Source organism: Astyanax mexicanus, chromosome 13 (genome assembly GCF_023375975.1).
Source record: "Astyanax mexicanus isolate ESR-SI-001 chromosome 13, AstMex3_surface, whole genome shotgun sequence".
NCBI lineage: Eukaryota > Metazoa > Chordata > Actinopteri > Characiformes > Acestrorhamphidae > Astyanax > Astyanax mexicanus.
Genome location: NC_064420.1, coordinates 6,348,948 through 6,355,537, shown reverse-complemented (window position 1 = coordinate 6,355,537; position 6,590 = coordinate 6,348,948). Strand labels below are relative to the sequence as shown.

General features: G+C 39.7%; 1 long non-coding RNA gene across 1 annotated transcript; it reads left to right on the top strand.

Annotated features, from left to right (window-relative positions):
• Nucleotides 1-885: 885 nt before the first annotated feature.
• Nucleotides 886-4,196, top strand: LOC103022688 (uncharacterized). Its single transcript, XR_007423763.1, has 2 exons — nucleotides 886-985; nucleotides 2,011-4,196. It is a non-coding gene; the product is annotated as an uncharacterized LOC103022688 (long non-coding RNA).
• Nucleotides 4,197-6,590: the final 2,394 nt, after the last annotated feature.

The window sequence follows — 6,590 nt, the reverse complement described above, 5'->3', positions numbered from 1 at the left end:
GCCACCTTTTTTTCATAAAGTGCATAAAGTTGAGTCTAAATTTATTTTAGTCTTGCTTTTCAAAGAAAAAAAAAAGATATATTTGAAATATTTGTTGTACACTGTTCATTTTAAGTTTCCAGCAGACTTACCAACAAAGTACAAAATAACTCAAAATTACAAACAAGATTTAGCCATTTTCTAGAGATCTATGATATATTGTGTTATATTAGAAGACCAATAATGTTGCGAAACTTTTATTTTGACAGGTAGTTTTGCTGAAATCAGCGCTGGCTTATGCAGAGGCTACACACTTTATTGACCGGTAGAAGGAGCCCGCGAGTAAGTTCAAAATGAATGGTGTTCAATGGAGCTAAACGGCTAAAAACTCATATTAAAAATACCAATAAACTACTTGCGCCGGGTATTTATTTCATTTTGAAAAGCTTAAAGACGTATGTCACTAAAAAGGCAAAGAAATCCTATCTATATGTTTCAGTTTTTCTACAGTAAACGGGTTTAATGCAGAAAAGCCGCTAGCATCACTGCTACTGTGCGCTGATTGGTTGGTGAGTGGATGCTGACAGAGATACAGCCAGAGTTGTAAAATGATTTTAAAATGTTTACAACTAGAGATTAAAAGCTTTTAAATATATGTATGCGCTGCTGAAACATGTGATATTGTTATGTGTTAAGAAAAAATAATAAATGTTAAGTATAAAAAAATATAAATAGTTTTTAGACTCTGATTTAGCTAAAGTTCTCCATAGGAACCCATTCATTTTGGACTCACTCTCGGGCGCCCCTGGTGGTCAAACAAGTGAACAGTCTCCTCTCTGTTAGATTATTAGATTCTCTGCTGCAATTTGATTGGCTCCTTAGCAGAGTTCCGGAACTGCTGGAGTCTTTTGTACTCAAGCAGATCAATTTTAATTCAGGGCTGTTTATTGTATTTATCAGATCCTCTCTAAGTGAATAAGCCTGGATAATCTGATTTCTTCTGCAGGTATGAAGATTTTCCACTCTTCATCTTTCACATTGCTCTACTTGTAACATACATTTAAAAGGAGCAACATTTAATATAGCACATAAACAGCTTTCTGTAGTCTGCTTAAAAATTCTTACAGCTGATTTATTTGGGTAATAATTCTCTTTTCTAGTAATTAAATTGATATTGTGTTGTCTAAGCCTATCACAATAATTACGTTATTGTTTTATCGTTCAATAAATGGACTTTCTCCCAATTAAGCTAAGCCAGTCGTCCCATTAATTCAGCTGCTAGTGAGCTGTATATCCCTCATCACTAGTGATGCCACAACACAAGAAAGGTAAAGACTAGCACATGCCTCTTCTGATACATGTGAAGTCAGCCACCGCCTCTTTTCCAACTGCTGCTGATGCAGTATTGCTGGGTAGCATCACAGCGCACTCGGAGGAAAGCACAGCGACTCGGTTCTGATACATCAGCTCACAGATGCCTTGTGCTGATCGACATCACCCTTAGGTGGCTTTAATACTGATCATAACGATATTGGCCATATCACCCAGCTCTAAATGAACTTCACCTAATGCATCAGTGACAGCACGTCCATACACACAGAGTGGACTGTGACAGATAAAGAAAAAAAGTACATTGCTCCCAAAATATTGTTATTAAAAACATATTTAAAACATCTATAATTGCTTTATAATGCTATTATACACTGCCAGACCTTCACATCATTGACAACCTTTGGGATGTTCTGGAGAAGGCTTTGAGCAGTGGTCAGGCTCTATCATCATCAATGCTGCTGCAAGATCTTGGTGAAAAATCTATCGTGTGTGACCCTTTTTTTTTTTTGGCCAGGCAGTGTATTATATCATTATTATTTATATTATACTACAAATAGTACATGTTCTTACAATCTCAAAATCATTCATATGTTGTTATTATGGCATGCCTGTTGGAAATGTTGAAAGACCTTGCTAGAGATAGGTCTCTCCTGTGATTTGCACTGGACTGAGGTTTTCTTTTTTCTTTTTTTCTTCCAGAAATATTTGCCATCTTGACGCACGTACCTGGTTGAAATTGAACTTCACAAGTACACACAGTGTGAAGCATTCACATCATTGTTAAGCTGCTGAAAGAGGGGAAGAACATGGCATCAAACACCAGTACGCCAGTCGAGAAGAAAACTCACCCCTGCTCTGAGTGTGGGAAAAGTTTTTCCCATCAGAGGAATCTGCAACTGCACCAGCTCATCCACACAGGAGAGAAACCCTATCACTGCGCAGACTGCGGGCGGTGTTTTAATCATCAGAGCACACTCCGGCAGCACCAGCGCACTCACACTGGAGAGAAACCGTATCAGTGTTCAGACTGCGGAAAGAGTTTCAGCCAACAAATTACCCTCCGGCGACACCAGCGCATTCACACCGGAGAGAAACCGTATCACTGCTTTGAGTGCGGGAAGAGTTTTAATCACCAGAATACACTTCAGCGACACCAGCGCATTCACACGGGAGAAAAACCCTTTTACTGCTCAGACTGTGGAAAGAGTTTTAAGCAGCAGATTGCACTCAAGAGACACCAGCGCATTCACACTGGAGAGAAACCGTATCGCTGCTCAGAGTGTGGGAGGAGTTTTAGTCAGCAGGGTCATCTCGATACACACCTGCTCACTCACACTGGAGAGAAACCGTTTGGCTGTTCAGACTGTGGAAAGACTTTTACTACTCAGAGTAATCTCAGAACACACTTTCGCATTCACACTGGAGAGAAACCGTATCACTGCTCAGACTGCGGGAGGAGTTTTATTCAGGAGATTTCACTCCATCAGCACCAGCGCGTTCACACAGGAGTGAAGCCGTACCACTGCTCAGAGTGTGGGAGGAGTTATAGTCATCAGCGTAATTTCATACAACACCAGAGCATTCACACACAAGATAAACCATATCACTGCTCAGAGTGAATTAGTAGTGAATTACTTGGGAGAAAAGCTGTATTGCTGCTCAGGTTCGATCCAATATCATTCTCGGGTCGGATGTCGACCATTAACTTAACATAACAGGCGCCAAGTGGTCCAGCATTTTAAAGGGCTGCCACTATGATCGGAAGATCACTCAGTTCAAATCCCGGTCATGCAGTTTGCCATCAGTTGCCAGAGCCCTGAGAGAGAGAGCAATTGGCCTTGCTCTCTCTGGGTGGGAAGGTTGGGAGATCTCTCCCCACATCATTACAAGGGGTGATGTTGATCAGCACGAGGCGTCTGTGAGCTGATGTATCAGAACCAAGTCGCTGCGCTTTCCTCCGAGCGCTGGTGCTGTGATGCTACTCGGCAATGCTGCATAAGCAGCAATTTAAAAAGATGCGGTGGCTGACTTCACATGTATTAAGGGGGCATGTGCTAGTCTTCACTCTTCTTGTGTTGGGGTACTACTAGTGATGATGGATACACAGCTGATACAGAGCAGCTGAATGGGTGGGACACTACATAACAACATAATAGACACATTACCAATCCGCATTCCAGTTTGTGTGTAGGTCATCACCGTCTGTCTCCACTGTAATTGGTGGACTCTGTTCTATGTTTTATGTAAATCTGTCCAATGGAACTGTGAACTGTAGCGGAAAAACAGTGGAGCCTGAGGATTGTGATTCATATGATAAAGAAAATAACAATCTAAAGGGATTCATTTGAAGATATCTCAGTAATGGTGTACTGGACAATGTGATGCGAGCCACTGTATCTCTAAACCATTGTTTCTTTTCAGATAGAGCACAATTCTACAGAATTCTACAGGGTTTTTTTTGACATTCATTTCACATTACATACTATTTTATTCACATATTCTACTACTGCTGTGAAACTAAACCCATTTACCAACCACCAAATTAATTCATCAACATTAGTAAAGATACGGTTTAAAAATGCATTGATCTAGGTCACATGAGACCCTGATTACTGATAGAGTTGAGATTGTTCTGAATAACATATGGGTATTACGTTATATGCAAATGCCTTAAAATGCAAGTTTAAGAAGGTGCACTTTGACCCCACAGAGTTAATGTAATTTTGTTTTAATATATAATTTATTTCCTGGAAGCTTATGTTAGTTTGAAAAGATTTTAGTGTAGCACAGTTGATCAGGCTAAGCTATGCACTTTGTTGTACATTGTTTCATATCATTTGTCAAACTCTGTCCAACTGACTCCAATAAATCCATAATATCTGCTATTTACTTATTTAGGAGTATTTTTTCCCTCTTTAGTAACCCCTTTTTTAGATCAAGAAAAGCTACAGACGTTTACAGAACCAGCACAGTGCCCTCATCCTGGCATCAACTGTCAGTGAATAAAACAGCTAAAATCCACTTGGTTCCAGAAATCCCAATATAAACCCAATAGCAGCCATCCATTGCAATAGTACTAGTCTGTACAGCTGTCCGCTGGTCTGTGACTCACTCACTAGTTAATACAATTATATCAGATATATCAGTATTGAATACAAGCTGATACATGGAGTTTATTTATCGTTAGCAGAACTGGAAAAAGCCCTGCGATGGATTGGCGGCCTGTCCAGGGCGTATACTACCTTCCACTCAGAGATGTGCGTCCAGACAGGACTAAAATTACAGAAAGACCACAGAGTTCAGCAAAAAACAGTTGGTAATTCAGCCTGTAATTTTCTCAGAGGTCAAACTGTAATTCCATATGGTTCCCTTAATTGTTTTCATGTAATTATTATTAATCTACAATGTACAAAATACAGGGGTTGGACAATGAAACTAAAACACCTGGTTTTAGACCACAATCATTTATTGTGGTGACGGACAGTTCTGGTGGAAACAGGAGAGTTGAGGTGTACATTGAATTCTGCCGTGATTTGGGCAGCCGTGGTTTAATATTTTTTTGGAAACAATCCGGGTAACAATCCGGGTAAGCACCCGAACATCCCTTACAGACATCTTGCTCTTACAACGTCCACAGTTAATCCTGTTGGATGTGGTTGGTACTTCCAACAGGATTAACTGTGGTTCGTCCTTCTTGGTGGTATGCTGACATTACCCTGGATACCGTGGCTCTTGATACATCACAAAGACTTGCTGTCTTGGTCGCAGATGCACCAGCAAGACGTGCACCAACAATTTGTCCTCTTTTGATGCCCTTTATTTATTTTTTCACCCCTGCATTTCAAACAGCCTTAGCACACCAAAGGTCTAGCTCCACAGGATGGAACAGGATATTATTCTGCTCTTTATGGTAATTTAACTAAACAAGATGTTATTATTGCTGATGTGTCCTTATTATCATATATGTACTTGAAGCCAATTTATGTTCTGTTTTTTAGTCTTGAATGATATTCACAGTTTAAAACTCTGCCCACACTCCAGCTGAATTTTGAATTAAAGTTAGTCAGGGCTTTGTGTTTGTCATGAAATACTAGTGTATGACTAATGAACGGTTTAGAAACATACGATGAACATTACTGAACTACATGGGGTCCAGCAGCTCGCAGTGTTGCCAAAGTGTTGGGTAGTTTCATGCCAGATTTGTCACCTTTGCTGAAAATATGAGCTGGAGGAAAATATGGAAGTGTTTAGGCTTTACATGTGCCCAAAGTTTTTTGGGAAATTTGACTCATTAGTGTTGTAGATAAAGAGCTAACCTGGCAGAGACAAAGCTGGCCATGCTGTTGGTATGGAGAGGAATTAGTGCCAAAATAATAGCAAACACTACCTTGGAAAATGTAAATGCAATCCACATGATGCACAAGATGCATTGCTTTTTCTCACTAACATGCAGAACCTGTGCCAAAATGAAAGGTAAAACCACTCTTACATTACATTTCACTGCACTTGATCTCTTTATTGAAAAACAATACACAAGAATTTATTAATATTTATATTAATTGATTTGTGTCAGAAGTGCACACAAACCTCCTTAAAATGCAGTCAGCTCAACGGCATTATATTCCACTGTGTGATGCTGCAAATGTTCAAAAGCAAATCGCAAGGCACAGGATTGAATTTCGTCTAGGAGCAGCCCTTTATTTGTGCCAAAATGAAAATGTAATCACTGTCCAATCAGAACCCACTACTAAGCTTGGGGTGGACCTGGGCTCGGATAGCTTTCACACTTGGTGTGGCCCGCATCAGCGAACCCCAGACAACCCACTGCAGACCGGTATTCAGGACTGATCACCTATATCTACAGATATACTGACCTCATTCATCTTTTTTTTTTTTTTTTTTTTTTTTTTAACCCCCGTTCCCCCAACTTTAACTACACAAAAGTTTTAGGAAACACACTTTTCTAGTTGATAAATACCATTCAATGGGTTTATATTTAATCAAGGCAGTTTCAAGGCATTTTGGGGCCCCAAGTAAAAAAAATCCGATTTTGATATTTAGAAGAATCTAGTTTAAAAAACAGGCTAATGTTTGTTTAGTACACAGACTCACTACTTGTAGCTTAACATAGCAGATCTCTTCTTTCTTTTCATACATATGAGTTGGATTTTACCTCTGGAATATAATCAAGAGGAGGATGGATGAACACAAGCCATCAAAACGAAGCTGAACTGCTTGAATTTTTGCAACAGGAGTAAAGCAGCATAAAGCATTCCAAA